Source organism: Aythya marila (assembly GCF_965140915.1).
Source record: "Aythya marila genome assembly, chromosome: 16".
NCBI classification, from domain to species: Eukaryota; Metazoa; Chordata; class Aves; order Anseriformes; family Anatidae; genus Aythya; species Aythya marila.
Window position 1 is genome coordinate 214,726 of NC_139057.1, and position 23,538 is coordinate 238,263.

Genomic DNA, 23,538 nt, shown 5'->3' on the forward strand with positions numbered 1-23,538 from the left:
TCTACTGCAAAGTTCCTCTTTGGATTTCAGAAAGGATCCTGGGGATCTTTGACAGGGCTGGTGGGTGGTCACAGAGAGACTGTAAAGGTTTGTCTCAAGTGGTGCATGCTGCTGGGAAATGGCTTTGGGGAGTCTATCTTGGGGAAGAGGCAGTGCTTTCCTATCCTACTGCAGAACTGCTCAGACGTTGCTTTTTGAAAATGGAACTCCTGAATCACCTGTCTCTATTTCACTGCCAGGAAACTGCTAGCACTGTGGCACTGATGGCAGAACCAGGTGGTATGACACAGTGGGAGCTACTCCAGCCAGTGGCTTCTTGCTCACTCTGAGAAGATCACTTGGTATATCTTCCTATGCTTCTGGACTTGAGCTGGAGAACTGACTTGGTGGCTAGCTGCTGCTGGGCAAAAAGATATACCTCCAGAGTCATCATGTTGTTGTCTCCAGGCATGGGTGGAGGAGGGAAGTGTTTGCAGTGGACTGAGAGGTGGAGATGCAGAACATTTGGGTGCATTGTTTATGTTTCCTGAGTGCAGAGCAGAACTTTGCTTGGCTCTTCCAGTGTTCCCTGAACTTCACAGGGTAAGGAAGCAGAAGAGACATCCCTCACTGGGTTCCAGGGTATGTGTCAGACCATCAGTGGTCTCTGTGGTCTGTATTTGCACAGTGCCAAGTGTTTCTTGTCCTCAAGGCACAGGGCACAGAAAGATACACTGAAAAATTATTTTTAACCTCCTACAATTTACCGTTCAAAAAGGTAAGTCACTTTTGTCAAGGCTGGTTCAGTAGCAGCCACTATGGAGGCAATCTTTTCCTGATACATCTTTTTGCAAGGTGGTGCTCACAAAATTTAAGTATGATCTTTCATGGTTTCCAGGAGCTCTTGGAAGAACTAACAAGCATATCACAGGGTCCAGCGTTAAACTCTTCCCTGCTGGGATGCAGTAGAGAACAGAAACTGTCAAACAGTTTGAGATCCATTTAATAGCAATTAGTGTGGATGAAAGAAGCACTAATGTGAAAGCCTCAGTCTCTGTGCCTAAGGTGAGAGGAGGAGAGGAATGTGTAAGAGAAAATGTAAACATGACAAAATGTTGTTTTGTATCCCACAAAACAATGAATCATTTTAACATTTTCCATCCTTTTCATGCAAGCAGAATAAGTCAATCCATATATGACAGAATTGAGGACCTGCAGTACGACCATGGAGCTAAGGATCTGACAGAATTGTGAACACAGAATAATCTTTGGAATTCTGCATATAGCATGAAAGAAAAGGCACATATATGATGAATGACAGAAGCTGCAACAGCAGAAGCCTTCTGGACAAGAGAACTCCTCTGCCCACCCAGAGGAGGACCCACTGAAGGGGAGAAGCCATCACTGGTAACAGATATTGAGCACCTACAGAAAGTAGGAGTATTTCCAGGAAAATCCCAAACTGCAAGAAATGTAGCCTTAAAATATATCCTTGTAAAAGCCTGAAAAATGTGATTCAGAATGTGTGTTCATAAAGGCTGCAGACTCTGGAGGACTGTCTTCCAGTAAAAGGGTATGATAGACTTCACCCTGTGAAGTGGTGTAAACAATCAAGAGCTGCCAACAGTTAGCTTCAAGGCAAAGTGTTAGGTGGGTTGGTAGGATGTTATCCCTGGAAAAAGGAAAGGAAGGCATACAACAGCTAAACAGGTGAATATTTGGTTATGTGCATAATTTCACAATTTGGAAATACTAACATTTTTAGAAAGCTAGGATCATTCTCTGGATCCTGGTAATTGTGTGAGCAGAAAAGCTCAACGTGATGTGCTTGCACCACGTCTTTTGGGAGGTTTTGGGATTTCTGCAGTTGTACTTTGGAAAAGTTGTAGACACTTATCATGACACAATACATAAAGAAGCCTGCTACTGACAACCGAAGAACTATACATGGCACAAGAGAAGCATAAGTTCAAAGAGAACTTGGTACAACAAGGGCTACCAGGGGGAAAATGGAAGCCAATGGGCTGACTGGACACTCACAGATGTCATCTGTTAAAGGCAGTGGGTCTGATGGTGGTGACAACAGGATTTGAATGAGAGGGAACTACACCTGATGAAGGATGAGCAGAGGTGGGTCTGATGCTGCACCTTCTAGATGTAGCCACTGGATAAAGGCCCCTTCCTGTGTAGTGCAGAAGAGCTTTGCTGGTCCCTCCCAACCACATTATTCCTCAGGGTGCTGGACTCAGCCATTACAGCACCAGTGTATTCCAGAAGCAATCAGATCACCATGCCTTTCTGGGATGTGAGTCCAAAAAACATTCTAGTACCAGAAATAAACAACTACTGTTTTCCAACTTACTTACTCTCCACAGCTTTTTGCAGCCAAATTTTGGCTTTCGCTGCATGTGACTGCACCACAGTTCTCCTACTGTCTGTATGGGAAGATTACAATTGCTTTGAGCCCTGTTTCTCTCTGCTCTCAATTGGTATCAGGGTCATGGAAGAGCACAAGTATGAATGTGTGTATGCATGCATTTCTGTTTACCAGGGGGAGAATGACAAGAGGAAACTGTATCATGCTCCTGACACCCCTGTTCTAAGCTTTGCATCTAGCTGGGACCCTTGTATGTAGTCCAGACATATGCCTTTCCTCCATTTTCTTTGCTCTGGTTAGTTATGTTGCATATCTAGGGGATGGCTTCACTCTGTTACTCCACCCAGGTGGTGAGCTGTGCATCCAGCTGTAAATCTCAGGAGCAAACACAACTTGGAATAGAGTGCCTGTGCTGCCTGCAAAAGGATATTGTGTGAGCACACCCCACAGCAGTGGATCCCCCTCCCCAGATCACATCTCAGTCATGTTGTCTGCCTGCCCACTAGAAGGTCCAAACTCTTGCTATTGGGCTTTCTTCAGTCTGCAGTCTGGTACTGGACCAACAGGGCAAATGCTGAGTCACTGATACAAGTAACTGCTCCAACCATTAATTTTTATAGTCTGAGTGACAGCACTTCATGCTGGGCACAAGTAGTGACAGAGATGAAAGCTTGAAGCCAAATAGACATCACAGAACCAGCACAAGTGCTATTTATTAAAGAAATGCCTGGATTGCAGAGGAAGGAGAGGGGTGTGTCTTGAAAGGAACCTTTAACACCTAAGAGTGAAAAGTAACAAGGGCTGTGCAGCAATGGGAGCTGCCAGAGGCAGCAGCTAATGGACCTGGTCCTGGGGTGAGCTGGCAGCAGGGAGCATGTGGCAGGGAGCCAAAGGGTAAGTTGTGCTGCTTCATCTGTAGCCATAAAAGCAAAGCAAACAGGGACTGTCATCAAGCTGAGCATAGGCACTGCCCAAGCTGAGCTGGGAGGCAAGAAAGTGCCATTGGGGAAGAGGATATTCCTGGGCTCACACAGGGAACTGCTACTTTTGACTGTGGTTTGTGCATAGAAGCTAATGCCGTGCACCGCTGTCACCAGTGTACAGTGTGTTTCTGCCCCCTTCAACACTGGAGCATGGACAAGCTCCCACCGCCTGGTCCAGACCCACTGCCTCAGCTGCTGAGCTCAGCTGAGCAGACTGCACATCCCCCTCACCAGTGTGTCAACACAGCTTCTACAGGCTGGGATTGAAGCCAGGCTCCAAGCCCTCTTTCCTCCCTCGCTGCAAATAGGCCTGCCCCTCTGTAAAGAATGGTTTCCAGTGTCAAACAGTTGACCAGTCCCCTCCTTCTACTTGTGCAGACTGCCTACGGTTGGTGTACTTACAGGGGTGGGCTACACAGGATCACTGTTGTCCTCTTCCACAACACGTCCCCGGCTCCAGGCCCTGGGTGTTCCCCTGCTAGACCCCCATGGCAGTGCGGCTTGTCCTTTCACGCCAGCCTCTCAGTTGGGGGTGCTGTGTGTGCATGCCAGTCCCTGGTCCTGGAGTTGCTCTGTGCAGCAGACTCCGCTGCATAAGGTCTATTTCAAGAGCCCCTCCAGGTCAGTTAGCAATTACCTGCACCAGATATGCACTTGGAGAGGAGCTTCTGATATCTTCAATGCACTCGTTTTCCTCTTTCGATTTCAAATTCGCCTCACTGGAAATAGGCACTTCAGCTTCTTTTACAGACCGTAGTAAATTAGGATTTTGTCCAGTTCTGTTGGTTTTGCTGATATAGATGTTTTTCCCCACAGAGGCAAAGACATGGCCAGTCTGAGCTGTGTCCAGACCCTTCCATTCCAACTTTTCCAGCCAGGCCTGCAGATGATGTCATGGTACAGAGAATATTGCTGCGCAGAGCGCTGGTCCTAGTGTGGGCTGAGGAGCCGCTTCCAGGATTGCCACCCTGGTGACAAACATCTTATTATAAATTCAGACCGATGGCCAGTGTTATTCAGAGGTGTCTAGTGAGCAAAAGCATTCCCTCCCTTGCAGAGTCAGCTGCAGTGCAAATTTTCCGTCTGCATAATCCAGTCTTAGCCTGGAAGGAAAAGGACTGGAGAGAAGGAAATCAAGTCTCTTTGTGTCTGTCATCCTTGTTCTGAAACCTGACTGCCAGCTTGTCACAGAGATGTTTCCTACAGTAAAGTACTTCATGCTGGGTTCTTCCAAGTCATCCTGGTCACACAACAGCTGACAGCTGTGGGCGTGCCCCAGGTGGTTTTTCCTGCTGCTGCAACTCAGCTGAGGAAGACGCATTCTCCTGCTTGTGTCCAAGGACACACTCCCAAGGGAAGGAACCTTTGCTGAAGCCTTGTGGCTGGTGCACCTGCTGCAGTCCCTGGGGCCAGAGCAGAGCCATCCCCTGCACATTCCTGCCCACTGGCTCAGCTGGGAGAGGCTCGGGCCAACCGTCTGCACGCAGCCACGGGGGCTGTGCAGGGGAGGATGTCTGCCAATTTGCCTGTGGGCTCTTCACTAGGCTCCTGGTGCATGATGTGAAGTCGCATAACTCCCTACCCAAAACCAGTGGTTCAGTGCTCAGAGGCAGAAGCAATTTTACATAAAGTTCAATTAAATATTTGCTTTATAATTGCGCAACAAATTATTCATAAAGGCATTGGAATTTAATCACAAGGCTGACACCGTGGAGTCTGCAAATGACACAGTACTTGGGGAGAATAAAGATGGAGGAGAGCTGCCAGGCATTGGTGACACAGTGCTCAACTGCGTGGGACAGTAGAAATGCTCCCAAAAAAAAGACTGGAAGCAGCACTAACGAGCCTAAACAAGGCAGTGCCGCTTGCCTAGCAGAAGTAGAGTGGCATATGAGAACTGGCTCTGGGCAATAGACTGGGGGCTTTGGCCAGCCAGCGTGTGCCCAGAAGACCTAGGCAGTGTTGGTCTGTGTCCATCCCAACCATGTTATGTTGGCTCTGGCCAAATGTAGGGCATGTTCTGTGGTATGCTAAGGAGAGGCTCAACCTGTGTGAACACAGAATTGCTGCCTTCAGCTCTTTCCACCATCTCCAGCAGGAGTCACAGGATTCCTGTGCCTTTTTGGGTGTGCAGAAAGACCCCTAGTCATGGGGAGCAACCAGCCTGTGGAGTCAATCCTTCTAAACCTGTACTAGGGCAGTGTCTGGGGAAAGGCAGGAGGCAATCTGGGTGTGTAATGTGGCATCACTGTCCCCAAGAGACAGGCAGTGTAATGCAGTGCTTTGCAGAAGATAGCTGCTAAGCACAGCAGGAACAAATGTGAGCACCCACAGACCCTCTGCAGGGAATCTAACAGAGGGACTTCATGGCCTTCATCTTGAGCTGCAGCCTGGGGAGCAATGCCTTCCCTGCCAGTCCTAACACCCAATGTTCATAGAACACCCTTAGTTGGAAGTGACCCACAAGGATCATTGAGTCCAACTCCTGGGTCCCCTAAGGACCACCCAAAAAAAGTTCAGGCTGAACTTGGAGGGCAGAAGACTGAATCCTCCACCCTGTGAAGAGCAGACTGGTGGGACTGAGTTTCTGAATCTCTGTTTGTTCCTGTGAGATGGTGTCAGGTGAGGTCTGAGAATGAGAAATGGCCTGCTGTGCAGATGCTGAGCCCAGCTCTCACCACAGCCTGATTTTGCTTTGCCTAGCAAGGACATGTCCCTCCCAGATTCTGTCCCCTGCTGTCATCCTGTGCAATGGGCTGCAGCCTGCCCCATCCCACTAGGGAGAAGCTCTGCAGGGCATCCAGTGTTAGGTGGGCTGTGACTGACAGGGGAGCTGGGTCCTGGACAGAGAGCTGGACTGGAGATGGATTGCCTGCCACCCAGATGTGGACATTAGACAGGGAGTTAGATTAATGGGAGCTGGCTCTGCCAAAATAGAGGTGAGTCACAGAGCCTGTCCTGTGCTGAATCTGCTTCTCCAATAGGGAAGAAGTAGGAGGATTTAGCAAGATTAATCCCTCATGGGGTTGTGAGAATAGCCAGAATTCATGTGCTTCTCAGCAACAAATTTCCATGTAAGCAGACAGCATTTTGACTTGTTTTGTGTGACAGAGCATAGATCCATACTGGTAACTTTGGAATTCCCTGCCACTTGTCACAGGTAGGATTGACAGTCCTTCCCCACTCAAACATGAACCCTGCAAAGCACAGTCTGCACACAAGCACCAAGAGAGCAGTAGCTTGAGAGCACATGCTCCCTGAATTTTTCCTGAAGTCACTGTCTGCAGTTGCTCTGCCCCAAACAGTTCTGGACCCTGCACAGAACACATGAGAAAGGAGTAAGAACTTCTCTGTGCGGCTGGGAGGATTGGGTGACACATCAGCTGGGCGTTCACTCGGCCTCTGCCATCTTCATGTAGAGGAGGAGCAGGGAGCAGACCTGGACAATAAATAGCCAGAGCATCTTCCCTGATGAGATCTACTCTTCCCTCTGGCCAGCATTTGCTGACACAGCAGGAATGACAGATGTGGTTAGAGCTGCTAGGAGGGAGAACATGTTGGTCATGGCTACCACTTTTTGGCAGGAAGTGATGGGAAGGTCTTGGTAACCCTGTCTCTGCCCCTCCCAACACTGAACTCAACAGGGAGGAAGATGAGGCCAAGAAGAGGAAATTTCAGTAAACTGCTTTTGTGTTGTGTTTACAGGAACAGAAGAGGGAACCTCGGTGGTAGTCATCCAGGAAGATTTTAATGGAAAAGGCAAATTTCTGTTCTATGTTGGGAATCCTTGTGTGTTTTTGTTTGGTTGTTTGGTTGGTGTTGTTTGTTTTGATTTGATTTTGTTTTGTTTTGTTTTGTTTTTCCCTGATATTTCTTTAGTTCATGTCATGGCTTTTCAGTCTGAGCAGTTTTACAAATCTGCTGTGGAGATGAAAGCACCAAGGAACGCTGCTCAGGATCAAGTTGGAAAAGCTTTTAACTTTCAGCTCCTACAGAAATAAGGCATGGGGGGGGGGGGGGGGGGGGGCGGGGAGAGAGAAGGAGGGCAAAGGCTGGGAAAAAGAAGAGGAAAGAGCAAAAAGAGATAAGGAGAAATGATGAGTGAAAGGTAAAGAGCAGAGAAGACAAATCACAACATGAGAGATAGAAAAGGAACAAGTCACTAACAGAAAGAAATGGAGAGGATAGGGAGAGAACAAAGCAAAGGAGCCTGGAGCTCAATGAGATGGGGAGAGTACGTCAGAATAAGGGAAGAATGCTGCAGGTACAGGAGAGCTAAGACATACAAAAGAGCTATTTGAATGCTGGGATAAAGCAATGATGGGAATAAGAGGAAAGGAGAAGCCAGATGGGGACTAAATTGCCATGGAGATAAAGGAGAAGCCAGCAAAGTCAAAGGATAACCAATCCATCCATGCCTCACAGAAAATGCAAGACATGACATGAAAGCAACATGCTGATGTTTGCAAGAGGCTGTGGGACAGAGCTGTGGGAGCTGTGTTCACTGTTCATACATATGGGGAGCCACATTCCCAAAGGGAGTGATCATGTCATGGGTGGCCCACGTTCTCCTGCCTTGCATCCTCCTTCATCCCTTCCCCACTGTGCTTCTGAGCATACTCTGAAGCATTGCTGGCTTCAGTTCTTACAGAATGACTGTCATAACATGCCTTGTTACAGTGCTGTCTGGGCTTATCGGCAACCTGCAGGACAGCAGCAAGAGGGCATGGAGCAGCCGTGACACAGGAGAGGGGGTGATGGCAGTAGAGACAAACATTCCCTAGCTCTGGGGCAAAGAGGCCTCAGTAAAAGCAGATTGAAAAAGGGCACAAATGTAGACAAGTGCTGGAACTGTCGCCACCCAGTATAACACCAGCTAATTGGATGCTTTCTGCTAGGTGGGCTGAACTCCATCTGGGCTGCAGCTGCACTGTGAGGGGCTGTCCCAGCGAAAAGATCTGGATGTTGCCAGTGACTGTGCCAATGCTGATACAAGAGCCCAGCAGCTGTCCTAGGGCTACACCAACATTGAGCAAGGTCTCTGTCTGCAGACAGTGCTACCAGTGGAGGAGCTGCACTCCAGCCTTTGCTTCTTTCCCTGTAAGAGCATCAGGCACAAGTGGGATTTGCTTTGGCAGCAATGCTGGCAACTGGAAGGTTTCTCATACTCACACAGGGATTCAGAACATTTCTAGATGTTTCCCTGTCTGAAGGGTCTGGCAAGGAGCATTTCCTAGGTCTTCTTTTAGGGCCCCATTGGCCTTTGAGGGTGGGAATCATGCAACAGAATGAGGATTGGAAGCTTTGTGCCAGCCAGACCAAGAGGGCTGGAAGACATCTGCCTGAGCCTGCTGCTGGATCTGTGCCCTGCTCATCTCTTGGTCCTGCAAAGGAGAAGTCACTCCGGGATTCATTCTGTGATTATAAACCTCTGTCTTTTGCTTACCATCCACCTCTCCCTGACCTGCAGATCACCTGCCTCTGCAGGAAGCACCATACGTACCCAGGTGGTAAGTGGGTAGGACACTGCAGCTGGGTTACCATGGTGTCTTGCACCTATTGGCCAAGCACAGGATTCATCTGCCTTGTGTTAGGCACTGCACACATGGAGCAAAAGGGCATTCTATTCTCTGCTGCTCCAAACTTCAAGGCCTAGTACCAGCAGTTCATGTGAAAGCAAGAGAGCATTTTCTTCAGATAAGATGTGAGGCTCTGGACAGTGGAGACTGAAAAAAGTCCCACTGGGGGCTGTTTGCCTGAATTGTGGCTTAACCCTGACTTGTATGAGCAGATTTATCAGTCTAAAAATGATATTGCAGTCTCACCAGCCTTGATCTTTTCACCTGCTTCCACTTTCTACCTGTCCTAATAACGCCCAGAGTGGCCTATAAACTTGGCACCCCACTGTGGATCCTGCTGGCACACGGGTTCCCACTGCAGGCACTGGGCAGTGCAGATGTCCTTACCCCTCATGACTCCAGAGTGCTGCTGAGCCTGGGTGCTGCCTGCCACCCTTTGGGCAGGGCTCTGAAAGGGGCACCTGATATGTAAGGTAGGTGCTGAGGATGCCAGCTGCCAGGGCTGCCCAGGTACACGTCAGGGGGGAATTTGCCAGCTCCATCCCCAGAAGAGCCCCTGTCAGAGCACCCCTCCAAGCTGCCGCTGGGCCATAGGGATCTGGCCTCGTTCAAGGGCTGGGGAAGTGTGGGCTGGGGTTACCCTGAGCTGCTGGACGCCCTGGTGCCCCAGTTCACTGCTATGGTCCCGTGCACCGAGTTTGTGTGTTCTCAGACGCAAGCGCTGCCAGGCGCTGGAGCACGGTGGGGCCTGGCTGGAGCCGGGGGAGGCAAAGTCAGCCCCGTGCCCCGGGGGACGGCCCCAGTCACTCTCGATGCCACCGGCAAGCACAGCACTGGGGTCGGTGGAGGCAATGCGGGTGCCCGCGGCTAAGGTCCCAGGGCTGCCGGAGCCGCAGGGTGGGGGCACGGGCGCGCGGTCCGGGCGGCGTCCCCCAGCCCTCCCGAGGGTCGAGGCAGCCCGTGGGGGGGCGGGAGCGGGGGAACGGAGGGGCGGCTGGTCCCCAGGGCCGGGAAATGGCCGGCCCCGAGGGCAGGGGTGGGTCCTTGGGGCAGCCGGGGCAGGTTCCCGAGGCGAGGAGCGCGCCGGTCCTCGGGGCGGGACCCCGGGGCCGGTCCCGGGCGGGGACCCGGCGCTGCATTCTCAGAGTCTCCAGCAGAGGCTGGGCTGGGCAGAGCTGGCAGGGAAGGAGGGAAGGAAGGAGCGAGGGAGGCGAGGGGGAGGAAGGCGGCTCTCGCCGCACATGCATCCCCCGCCACACACCCCGCCGCCCGCGCCCCGCCTCGCGCCGTGCCCGCCCGGTGCCAGCAGCCGGCTCCGCTCGCCGCCGCCGCGGGTCGGGGCTCCGTGCTGCCCGCGGAGCCGAGGCTGCGCTCCGCTCCGCGCGGGGCTGCCGGGGAGCCGCTCCGTGCCGGGGGGACGCGCCGCCGCCGCCGCCGCGCAGGATGCCGCGGGAGGCCGGGCGCCCCGCGCGGGGGGGCCGCCGCGGCCGCCGCCCCAGGTAAGAGCGGGCGCGGACGGCGGGGCTCGGCGGGCGGCGGGGCGGGCACCGCGGGGGCGCCCAACTTCCCCGTCCCTCGCCGCGCCGCAAACTTTGGTGCCGCTCGGCGGGGCTGCGGCGGGCGCTCCCCGCAGGTGAGTGCGGGCTCGGCCCTGCCCCCGGCGGCCCGGGACCGCGGGCTGCGGCCGGGGTTCCGCCACCTCGGGCCGCACGCCGCCGGCACCCCGGGGCTGCCCCGGGACTCGCGCTGGGACGACAGCGTTGGCTTCGGTTCGGAGGGCAGGCGAAGCCGTGCATCTTACGCGCCCTGGGGCATCCCTGCCGGCGTGGTTAACGCGTGGTACCCGGGGCTCTGGCACCAGCTCCGTCAGCTGCATGGCTCAGCATACCTTTCGATAAAAGGCTCGGGAGCTTAAAGCGCTGCGGCTCTTTTTTTTTAAACCGGTGGTATCTGAAAACGGCCTCTCTGGGCTCCTTCCTACCCAAGAATGATCTCCACATTTTTTCTTAGTGAGACGGAGCCCTCCCTGCTAGTTTCCACAGAGGCTTTGCTCAGAGATGTGTGTGAACGTGTAGCTGAGATGCTTGAGGAGTCCTGCCCAAGTCCTTTTAGCAGGCAGGGTAACACCTCTCTTTGCGGAGCCCCGTTTTTTTTTTTTTTTTCCTAACAACAAACTAAAAATAACTGTGCTAAAACTGGCACTTTCCTAATTTAAATGGTTCCCAAATGGTTGTGCACAGGCCTTCTGGGGGCAAGCGCTGCAGCCACGTCTGTTCCTCCACAGCATTTCACCCAGGCCCAGAGCTGTCAGCACTAAATGCTTCTTGCCGAGCGTCCTAGGAGCACATCCTGTGGCAGCCAGGCTCCCACAGTCACTCTCTGTGCCAGCAGGGGAAGGAAAGATGGAGTAGATGCCTCCGTTCTCCTTTTGTTTGATTTCTGACATCTGTAACATTCAGTTGTACAATCTGGGGAAATCTGTGCTGTCTTTTCGTCTAACCTCATTTTATGCATGAACAATACCAGTTATAGGGATGATGGTGTAGATAGCAGCAAGGAGTCGATGGTGTAGATAGCAGCAAGGAGAGGCAGGCTCAGAGTTCAGACATAACTTCCTAAGACAGCACAATGCATCTCAGGGAAGGCTTTGGACCTGAGAAGGCTAAGAAGAATGGCTCCACCAAAGCTCTGGTTCTCCGGGGCTTCTTTGCATGGCTTGTGGAATGAGATGTGTCTCCCTCTGTCTCTGCTGCTGGCTCAGTACTATGCTGTTAAAATACCATACGTTCCAACAACAGTCGGTACTATAGTCTTGCATGCTGCCAAGGAAATCTTGGGTGATGACTGTTACTTTGGGACCTGTTTCTATCCCTTCAGAGGACATAAGTTTCAGACAATGGCTGAAGCCTGCAGACTCTGCACTGGCAGATCTTTTGCCCAGCTCAGAGACCAGGCTTTGCTAGGTTTTCCTTTACAAGGCTGGTGAATGCTGGCCACCTTTTTTCATGAGCACTGGGTAAGGAGTATGTGCAGTGAACACTTATCAGGGTTGGAGATCATGATCCTGGCACATCAGTTTTCAAAGGCTGAGAATAAATTGCTTCTCTGGCTTTGGGTATCACATAGCAGGGGAAAATGGAAACAAGAGTCTGAAACAGTTTTTGTGTATTGATACTGCGTTTACTTGTGTTCAAGGCCAAAAGGTGGTTCTGCTGTTCATTGATGAAATCCCTGAAAACGTTGACAGGACCCTGAGAGTAGCACAGGGTAGAGTCTACTAAAATCTGAATAAGCTGGCCCAGATTCTATACTGACTTCTGTATTGCGTACATCTCTCTGCTCCAGTGAGGTGGGGGGGGGGGGGTCAGAGTAAGTAAGACTTGGACTCTGTGAAATGCTGATTGCTGAATAACAAAGCATCAAACTTGGTGGGCTTATGAAAGAAAATGGTATGTGCTGTGTTTCATAGGCAAAAAAAGAACCAGCTTTGTTCCTGTCAAAAGAAAAAAAAAAAAAACTTTTGGCTTTTTGGTGCATTGACACCTTATGATATGATACAGTGATTTCATATCTAGAACAGACAAGTGGCTACTGAAACAAGGTCAATTTTAAAACTCTTTTTAAAAAGAAGCTATCAGGTCTCCAGAAAAAAAAAAAAAAGATTGTTGTTAAGTTAAAAATAATGTAAAATTCTATTTTTCCTAGCTCTTTATGAAATAGCATGATATTTTCATGAATTAAAATGTAGTAACACCTAAAAAGCCATAGTTCCTTGCTCGTGTGTAAGGATCCTCAGAATAGGGGCATAATTTGCTCTATATTTTGTGTATGCTGTCTTATGAGATTTTTTTTTCCTTTCACTTTTACAATGATATTAAGATATCAGGCTTTTTTCCTAGCAATTTTTACTTTCATGTTCTTCAGCACTAGCCCATGGTAGCTAAATTTGGTTACAAAGACAGTGGGAGAATGTTTGTTTGCAATCCCTTTTGCTACCCATGGACTTTATTTTATTAGAAGGATTAGATTGTTCATAAAAGCTTTGAAACAAAACTGAACTTTAGATGGATTCAATCTGACATTATTCCTTTGAAATATAATTACATAATTTTCAAATAATTATTTTTATACTCTGAAAGCCCATATTTGAAGACTAAAGTAAAACATATTGAAGAAGAAATAGTGTGGTGATGCTTGTTTTCTTTTGCCATCAGGTCACTAAGCAGGATTTGTATGTAGAATACAACCACGTATGAATGTGTCAATATCTTTTAACCATGTGGTTATGCAACTGTATTTAGGTTTACAAGGAGTGACGCTTCTCTGCAGATAAGTCCACATATGTCCTGAGGCACAGCCCATTTTGAATGATCTGCTTTTTTGTAAATTTGCATGTAGAAATTTGGTGGGTGTGAGTCCCAACAAGATTCCTTGCCTGAGGTAGTAGGTGGACATGGTGTAGAGCACCTTGCTGTTCCCGGGATCACTTTTGTCTCTACCACCACTTTATTCCGTGGCATGTCCATTACAGAGAAGGGTGACTGACAAGGAGGGATGTTACCAGTTTTGCCTTGGACCCTGCTTGTAGCCCTGAGAGTATCCTGCCCTGCACCCTTGGCACCTGCTAGCTTCTGCTCTCCATCCAGAGGGCTCCCCCCATGTTACCTTGTCCTTGGTGATGTCTGTGTGGCTGTGCCCTGGGCTGCAGGCAGGTGCACACAGCTCTGCCCCTTGCATTGGGCTACTCTAGCATTTGCAGGGCTCTGTCTTTGCATGCCTGCTTGTCCCTGTGAGATGTGTTGCTTGTGAAGCAGAGCCCCTGTTCCACCCCAGCAGAAAAACTGAGTCTTCCTGGGAGGGTTTGGTCAGCGAAGTGCTGCCTGTCATCTTCCCCTGGTCTTGCGCAGACTTGGGCTATGGAGAGCTCATTTCAGGGATTTGGGACCCACCCATTCACTTGGCATGAGTTGGGTGCCTGCTCCCTGCTCAGTTCTAAGGGACGCCTGTGTCTGCAGCTACATCCTGTTTGAGTGTTGGTTTCTACTTTAGAGAGCTGTGGAAGGGCAGCAAGAGACTCTCTCATCCCACCAGTAGCCACTGCAGAGACCCTTCCACCAGAATCACAATTCTTTTTGCATTTATTGTTGGCATATTATTATTTGCAAAGCTTGTAAAAGGAATACAGCACATTCCACTTATTTTTAGTCTTATCCTTTACAACAACCCTGTGTCCAGAGACTAGTCTGGACTTTACCTTACTCTGGCCTTCTGGCCTCTGTTTCCTCCCTCCCTCCCTCCCTCCCTCTCCTCTCTTCCTCCCTTCCTTCTTTCCTTCTTTCCTTCCTTCCTGCTGTGGTTGAGAGGAGATACTTCTGTGTTATCCTGTTGGAGAAGGGCTGTTGGATGGCGCTTTTTTGTGCGTTCTGTGGTGCAATGTCTGGATGTCTTTTTCAGCAATATTTGCCTTTGCCAATCCCACACGGCCGGCTGGGATGCCTGCAGAGGGTGTAGGTTCTCTCTTTAACTGTGGAAGCTGTGGGTCTTTATGATGTTGTTCCTGTGATCCCCTTGCATTGTGGTTTGAATTCTCCCTGCAAATGGATGTCTCCAGCTCTTTGATAGCATTATAGAACCTTCCTCCGAGGGCCTGTGGGACACCATGGTCATTAACATGTGGGAACTGGCAGCTGGACGTGGAGCCTGCTGCTGCTGCAGCAGAGCTCCCTTTGCTGTTAATGTTGCCTGGTGCATGGTAAGTCAAACCAGGACAGGTGATACTACTGGAAGGTGGGAGCATGAGGAGGCTGTTCAGAGTGCAAAGGTTGGTCTGAGGCTGCCTGTGCCTCAGTGGATTGGGCTCGGCTTTTATCTCCAAACCTCAGGTTTTGGCGTGCCTGCTCTGCCGGTGCCCCTCTGCCTCATGGTAGTATGGAGAGGCAGCCCTGGTGCTGTCAGGCAGTCTTCACCAGAGATCCTATAAGGCTTCTTTGAACAAAAATTGGAGGACAGACCCTGCTAAAGTGTGGTCCCTGCATTTTCCCTCTTGAAACTGGGATAGCTCAGCCCTGGCTGCACAGGAAAGGCAGCTAGCCCAAAGCTGGTCCATCCGCACTGCAATCCAAGGGCTAGGTTTGGACTGGATCACTACTGCTAAACCTACTAGCAGTGCTGAAAATCAAAGTGCTTTCCAGAAAGAGTCTCCTTTCTCCTGGGTGCCTGATTTTAGGATAGCTCACTAAGCACGAGTGAAGGCTATAAGATTCATTTAAATCTAATGACATTTTTTCAGAAGGAGACAGCACTTCTCTGGATTCACAGTCCTGCCCTGCTTCTTTTGCCTGTGAGAAATCTGCCCTTGTGTCCTCACTCTCTCCCTGCATGCTGTGCCCCTTAATCCTGCCCTGCTTTTACTTATGTTCTTGCCCCTCACATTGGCTGTGGCAGTGCCAGCAAGGAGATGAGGAAAATAAGCCCAGTAGAGCTCATTTAGTTTTGACTGTACTCTGTACTTCACCTTCTAATTTGGGATCACTTGTAAGAGACCTGTGGTTTAGTTCACACACTGCAGGACTGATATTCTGGGCAAAGTGCCTATTAGCACTATTGTCAAACTGTTGTGTGCAGGGTCTGCTGTACATATGGGGAACAGCCTTGCCTGTCCCCCATGCTGAATCTGGCACTGACTGGCTGATAATGGAGGGAAGCTGTGGGTAAGATGGAGGTGATGCTGGGCCTGGTGCTTGTCAGCAACAGCCACAAGTCTGCGGCTGCTCTGTAGAAGCATTTAGCCAGGTGCTCACTGAACAGAACTGAGAACATGCTGGCCCTGGCTTGGGGAGCAGTGTGCCAGGGCCAGCCATTGTACAGGGTGAAGTGGCCCTGTGCTCCAAGGCTACAGCAGTTGTGTAAAACTTGCTGACTAGGAAATACTTCAAGGAATCACAAAAGCAGAACTGTTTGTCCAGCCCCTTTTGTCCAGACACCCCTATCACTCTTTTCTGCTCTTCCCTGCTACAGTACTCCAGAGAACAATGAAGGAAAACAAATGCAGGACCACTCCTCTTTACTCACAACATTACATCACTCACCATTGCTACATCAGGTGAGGTTTTGTTAATTTTTTCCTAACTAGCTGTAGCCGATAGCAATAACAACCGATGGTGATGTGAAGCTTGAGGCCCTCACCTGAAGCTGCTGATGGCCAGAAGCCTTTTGCAGCCAATGATGGGAGTCTCCATAGAAACATCCTGGGCAATAAATAGAGAGTCTCAAAAGCAGCAAACTCCTTTTAGCAGAAGCCCATGCACAAAAAGGGGCACAGATACACAGTGGTGTGTGCATGGAAATGGAAAAATATATATACCCTGCAAGTCAAGGACGTGGGACATTTGGAAATAGCAGCTGCATGAGCAAGTATAGGATTTAAACACTGCTTTAGAAAACTACAGTTTCCTTGAGATTTTGACTGCAAGACTGAGTTAGAGCAGGAATGTGTGATACAGTCCTGGTCTCAGCACAGCAGGAGAGGCTCATTCTGCCTGGCCAACTGCACCTGCCACCCCACAGGATGTGGCCCTTCCCCTGTGTGACGGGCAACAGGGAAAGCCCTGACCTGTGGTGCTCTGTGCTGCAGCACCTGGGAGCTCAGCATGGCTTCTGTGGGAGCCCTATCTGTCCCCAGTCCTTTCTTGTCCCCTGCTGCCCTTCCTTGTGGCTTTGCTTTCAGGAGCTGGGCACAGGCAGGCCCTAGCTGATGTGAGCTCTGAGGTCCCTGTGCCCACCTGCAAAGTCCTGCAGTTAGGTTTTTGTGGGGGAGAAGCATCCTGTGTCTGTTCCCTCCTGTCCCCTCAGTGCCTCCCTTCTGCCTTCCCAGAAGAGCCTGGATTCCCCTGGCTGCCTGCTTGCTGGCAGGTTGCTGGTGGGCTGCGAGCAGGACAGAGGCTCTTGCTATCAGTTGGCAGGTTTGGGGGCAGCAGGCTCCTGAGACATCTCCTTTGGGACTGAGTCACCACATTGGCCAGGGTCTGGAAGGGACAGCTGAGGGTTTGGCTGCGCCAGAGTCATAGAAACCCTCATGGCCTAGCCATCACAGGACAGAAAAGGTGCTGGGAGTCCTGGGCCAGGCCCTTGTTCTGTCCACTTCTTTTGGCTATGGGTATGGTTATGGGGGGGGTTTCCCTGTGATGGGGATTCACAGGGTCCAACACGTGGTTTCTGTGTGCCTGGGGATGCTGCGCAGCCTTTCCTGGTCCTACTTCCTTGTATCTCTGTCACACTGGGATTATCTCCCTCTGCTCATGCTGCATCTGCTTCCTGGAATCTGAAATCCCCAAAATGCTGTTTCTCCAGTAATCCTTGTCATTAAAGGTGGCTCCTAAACTGAGCACCTCCTCCTCTCCCCAGTCAGCACCTAACCCTAACCCTAACCCTAACTCTCTTTTTAGAGAGGCATGCTTTGAGTTGGGCATGTGTGAGCAAATTAGATTTATATTCTGATATGTCACTACCACCCCCTCATCCTCAGCAACTAAACTCTAGCGTTACCCTTGGCTTCGGATTCTTTTGGATTTTTACTATTCCTTTTTTGAAGTGTAACAATACTTTCTCTTCCCCCTTGACATGGTCTTGGAAAGACGCATGGCTATTGGTGACTGCTGTGTGTGTGGGAGAGGGCTTCTCTCCCATTGCTGGAGCCTGGAAGGTCAAGGACATACAGGTTAGTGGTTCCTTCAGGAGCTAGATGTTGCCAGCTCTCAGAGGTTGGCCAGCTTCACACTTGTGAAATATGGCAGAACCTTTTGATAGCAGGCAGGTAGGAATAGCTGAGCATCAGCAGAGCCCTTAGGGAGTTCCATCCCTGCTCAAACTTCTATAAGTCAGCTGAACACCCCTTTGCAGGGGCCCTCCTCGGCTGTTCCCCTGGTGCACGCTATTTCCAGGACAGAACTCCAGCTCCAGCAGCACAGCCCGAAGGCAGGGTGCCGGAGCCTTCCCGGAGCCGCGGCTGGGACCCCCGAGGCGCTGCCGGGCCTGTGGCTGGAGGCGATCGGGTCCCGGGCCGGCGCTTCCTCGGCTTTTGGGGAAGAGAGGGCGTGGGGCGCCGCGTGCCGGCAGAGGGAGCCATGCATCCTCCTTTCATATGCACAGCCTGACACACCAATTAACGAATTAATTTGAAAGGTGTTGCGAGAGATGAGATTAGGAGCAGGATCCTCCACTGGACAATGGCTCAGCTAGGTTTGCTGAGGCTGGGAAGTGACCGTGCTGTCCCCAAATCTCTCCCCTCCGTGTCGCCACCTGAGTTTGGATCAGGTAAACCTTTGGGCAGGTTTGATCTGGCATAGTTTCTGGGGGATGTGCAAGGCATAAACGGCCTTTATGGCAGGTACGGGTGGCATTGATGCTGGTACTTGGGTCAGCTGGATGTGCTGTAGGCAAGCCACAAACACCTACTGCACTAGGGCTGCAACTGCGAGCCACCAGGGACTTGTGGCTGACCCTGCAGGAGTAGACAAAGCCTTTCTTTGCCTTGCCCAGGACTTGGCAAGGGTTTAGCAAAGGCAGACAAAAGTTTATGAGCTGGATCTGGGGTTGTGAAGTCTGACATCATGGTTAATCCTGCCTAGTCCTGGATGCTGTGCTGGCAGACAATGCTGCTTCCTTCCTACAGGACTGAGAGGCTCAAAGCACTGTACAAGAACAGTTGCAAATTCATACTGTGACATGGCTGCTGCTTTCTGGTTAATGCACTGGAAACAGGGTTGATCTGGCTTCTTCTGCTCTGGCAGTGAACATGGCCAGAGGTGATGCTGCAGTGTGTTTTGGGACTCAAACACTTTTTTTTTTGCATACCATTTTGGGTGCCTGTACTGTAGGAAGTTGCCTGGTGACCTTTGCCAAGGAGCCCTTTTCATACCTGTGGGAGATACAGCCTCTGCCATGGGGATCTGAAGGCAAAGGCATGCCACTGCCTGTGATGCTGTCAGTCGCATTTCTGTTGTGATTAACAAATTGGGAGAAAACAGCACCAGAAAACAAGCCTCAGAGCAGGGCAGCATGCATGCAGTGAGTTGCTACCTCAGCTGTTGCAAATTAGCCTCAGTTGATCACAGTGGTGGAGCTGGAATGGATAGTATCTGACCTGTGACGACTCTTAGGGGTATGTGGCCGCTGCTGAATCTCTCTCTCTTTGGTTTCTGGGCACCGAATTCAGTCCAGCTTGATGTTGCTGAGGAGGTCTTTTCTGAACCTTCTGCTGTCCCAGAACCAGGAAATCCTGCAGCTAAAGTCTGTATTGCTTATGCCAAGAACTGTCCTGGTTGTTAAAAGCTGTCTGCTGCAAAATAGAAATGAGAGGGAGGGACTGTGAAGAACTAGGCTGGAGGGCCTTTGTTTTAAAGCATAGCAGAGTTGGGCTTAAGCAGGGGTGGGGTGTGCTGCCTTGTCCTGGCTTCCACAAGGCAGTATGTACATTTTCCTTGTGAGTGCTCAAAGGATGGTACTAAGACTCATCTTTTTTTCTTCTTTTTTTTTTTTTTTTTTTTTTTTTTTTTTTTTTTTTTTTTCCCCTATCTGGTGCCCCCCAAGTATATTTAGAAAAAGTAATGATAGTTTTTCTTTCTCCTTTACTATCTGTTGGGTAAAGTGATAAGTTTATAAAGTTTTATGTTTCTGTTTTTGAGGACTGGCTGTCTCTCTATGCACCAAGATGAGGAAAATGACTTGTGAGCCAGTGTTTTTGGTGTGCCCCATCATAGGGAGCTGAGGACTGGACAGATCTAGCGTTTGTATCTGTTTCAGTCCTGAACCTCTTGAAAGTGTAGTATCGGTGCTGCTCAAGGCAGCTGTGACTAGTTGCTTTATTCTTGAATCACAGCTACTTCACGTTCAGGTGTGAATATTGGTGTCAATTCACCATGAGATCTGATGGGAGAGAAGGGTGGCAGGAGATATGTACAGCTCCCAAGTCCTCCATGGAGGAGAATGCCTTTTGTCTGGACCCTGGCTTTGGATTCCCAAAACTCCGTCTGAGGCTGCTGCCAGCTCAGCAACCTGAGAAGGGTTGTTATTTGGAGAGGAGAACACAAACACGTTTTAACGTGTTGTAGTGCTCCTAGTTGACTTCAGCCAGCTTTTGCAGAGTTTGATGCTTACCTCCCCTTGTGTTAGGAGTGATGGCGGTTTGGGGACTACTTTTCTCCTGTGCATGCAGGAGAGTAGCGCTGCATGGCTGGTGTAGGGGTGTATCATGGTTTTGGCTGTGATGGAGTTAATTTTCTTACTCAAAGGAAACTCAAAGGATGCTGTGTTTTGGGTTTTTGATGAAAACAGTGGTGATGGCACACTGATGCTCTTCGTTGTTGCAAAGCAGTGCTTACACAGAGTCAAGGACTTTCCAGCTTCTCTTGCTGCCCTGCCAGTGAGGAGGCTGGGAATGCAATTCAGGATTTCAGTACTTTTGCATCTGACTGCTTGTGTTGGAGGTGCTGGGCTCTGTGTGTCCCTATTCCTGTTTAGGCACAAACTAGGAGCTTGGGGGCTTTGTGCATGATTTCTACCATGACTGTCATCAAACAAGCTAAAGAGGAGTGTGGAGAAGGAGGAGGAAGTGAAACAGCTACGGTAATAAGGGGGGAGAGAGAGAGCAAGGGTCTGTGATGTAATGATAAGGACAGCAGGATGCAAGCACAGTGTGTGAGAATAACAAAGCCAGAGAAAGCCAAGTCTGCATGTGGGCAAGCAGGAGTGTCTGCATACACGTATGCTGGTAGTTCTCCCCCTTTCAAGCATGCCACTGCTTTGGGGAGGGAGTAGGCACGCCTGGTAAGCTTTTCCTGTTTTTAGCTGTGAAGATTTTTACTGTCACTGGTACAGGGTGGCTATTGGGACGTGTGTTGGATGGGGCAAAGTGGGTTACAGGAGTCCTGTATATGCACGGGGGGGGAGGGGTAAGCTCTACCACCAGCTCCAGGGGAGGACCCTTGCTGAAGCGGTGCAAGGCTATTAATGTGCAGTAGGTCTGAAGGACTCAGAGCGCAAATGACTGCATCTGCCCACGTGGGTTTCTGTGCCCCCTCCTGAGCGCATGTATACTCACGTGTTCCAACACGATCCTGCCTGTTCACGTGTATGCATATTTCTCCTTGGCTCTATTCTTTCACATGCACTTTGTCCATTTGCTTTTCTGTCTTCCCCATTGCTACTGTAATGTCTTTCTCTTTCTCCCTTTGTTCCCTGGGCTGCTTTGCTGCTTCTCACCTCACCATGTCCTTCTTTATTTCTTTTGATAACAATAACATTAGAACCTACATACAAGGCCTCAAGGTCCCTGCTTTGTGCAGACACATCAGGAAAGACCCTTCAAAGCCTGTGTGCTGGAGAGAGCAGATTCCCATAGTCTCACTGTTGCCAGGACTGTCAGAGGCAAAGGGTTTGATTGTGAAATTTGACCTGTGCAAAACCCCACGCCGTGTCCTGTGTCCATCCTGGAATGTCAGAAGTGAAGATGCAGGTCTCCTGTTTGATGGAGTTCAACATTAAAGCACTGAACCCTTATGCCTGTTTGATGAATTGGCCAATTAATCTCCCTTTATCGCTTGTACTGAGCAGAGCAGTTGCTCCCAGAGCTTCCATTTTGTTCCTTCCTCGTTGCAACGTTGGTTTGGTAGTGACATAAAACTGAAGCTACTTGTAGATTCTGTTCTAATCTGCTGTGTTCACATGTGTTGAGCTTTCAGAAATGTTCACCTTTTCAATTGCAATTTGCATATTTGGCCTCTGCTAAGAGCTGATACTTCAATGGGATGCTGAAGTCTGGCAGATGGAAAGCAGCATTTCTAGTGACACACTGCGGCTGTCTTGTTTTGTATATGTGGTGCCCACTATACTTCCTCTACAGAAATGTCCTAAGTGACTGCTGGATGTTGGTTCACAGTCTGCAAATACAATGCTGGAAAGGGTGTAGGAGGAATCAAATTTTATTTTTCACCTGACAAAATTGTCAGAGTTCCTTGCAGAGGGAAGGCTAGTACTGTATCTGTTTTGCTGAATCATAACCAGAAACCCAAGGTATTCCTGTTGATTTCTCAAAAGTAATGGCTCTGCTCAGCTAGTCCATCATGATCTATCAATGATTTAGACTTAAGCTAGGAAACAACTCTGAAATCAGGAAACAGCACGTCACTCTTCTCCTTTCTTCGGGCAAGTGGCTCAGCCAGCCTGAACACTCTTCAAATGAGAAACTTGGTCTCCCTTCCGAACCACAGGGCCTGAGCCATGATGTCACTTGCTGATGTAGTGGCATTGGTAACTCTGCATGGGTCCTAGCCCTGAAGGTTTCAGGAATCTGGAGTAGGAGCGTGTATGCCAGTGCTGGCAGCAGACAGCAAAGCAGGCTGCTTCCAGAGCAGGTGGCCAAGACCTCTTGATGAGGTCTCTAGTCTATCCCAGGCTCATCAACCTGTAAGAAGGGAGTGGGTGATTTGCCTTTCTCCAGTTGCTGTTGCTGACCTTAGATCAGTCTGTGGCAATTGGAACTCCCATCAGCTCTGTGCTGCTGTGCACCTGACTGCAGCTGTCTGAGAGCCCCCTAACTGCTGAGGGTGGAGGGAGGAGAGTGATTCCTCGCTAGACAAGGCATGCTAGTGAAAAAAGACTGGTGGGTCTGTAAAGGTGAAGTCTTTGTACCTGTAAGTGCTGACAGGGCTGTTCTGGAGTGGCTGCCTCTCCATGGGTCTGTGTCCCTTTGGCCTTGGCCAGGAGCTGCATGCAATGAGGAAAGCAAAAGGTGTCATTCTGTTTGGAGGGGCATGTGCAAAGTGTGGTGGAGCAGGGGAACCTTAGTGTTCCTGCCAGTGTAGGTAGGGCATGCTCCCCAGGCAGACTATCTGGAAATGGAGTGGGCTCTTGTGACCTGTTGTGGGGTTTACTGGTGTGTTGGAAGCACTAGGATCTTCCCTTGCTTAGGGGGAAGCAAGAGGCTGAGCAGTTCTCACCCTGTGCGCAGGGAAAGGCAGTGGGGCTGGCGTGCCTGTCTTCAAACTGTCCTCTTGCTCCCGCTCTGTGAACTCTCCTTCTCTTGCTAGTTAATATTAGTATTCAGTTTGTGGAACGGGCTATGCAATTAACAAAAAGGTACAGTCATTCATTCTGACTGGAGGACTCATGGGATCAGATGTACTGGGGATAGGAAGCGGAGGCTTTCTGCTGGGAAAGAATGTCACAGCACAGCGGACACAGAAATGAAAAGCTATTAATAATGATCCCGGAACTTCACTTCCATCAGCTGTTTATTTAAAGGTGCTCCGTATTCAAAGCCTCCTGATTTATGTGGGCAATAACACTCACAGTCCTGGGATCACTTTTTTAAGCAAGGCTAATGGGGTGAAACCATCATACTGCGACAGTAGAGATCAAGCTGGGAAAATGATACGGGAGAGAAAAATAAACTATTGCCTAGATTATCCAGGAGCTACGCTGGGCTGGGAGTCGGTGTGAGCTCCCTGCTCTTCCAGCATTTATCAAGGCTTTTATTTCCTTTTTTTTTTTTCCTTGTTCTTTGTGAGCAGAATTTATTGGGCATGGAAGGATATAAAAATTTGATTTTACTGGACAGGATGCT

General features: G+C 49.9%; 1 protein-coding gene across 2 annotated transcripts in view; it reads left to right on the forward strand.

Annotated features, from left to right (window-relative positions):
- SLC35H1 (solute carrier family 35 member H1) overlaps nt 1–23,538 on the forward strand; it is a 68,288-nt gene that overhangs the window by 32,630 nt on the left and 12,120 nt on the right. Inside the window, exon 10 of one of the 2 annotated variants that reach the window (XR_014318626.1) lies at nt 1,158–2,330. The exons of the other annotated variant lie outside the window; for it this stretch is intronic. The gene's annotated coding sequence lies outside the window, so the exon portion shown is untranslated. Of the gene's footprint in view, nt 1–1,157; nt 2,331–23,538 lie in introns of those variants that run through there. 2 annotated transcript variants of the gene reach the window in all.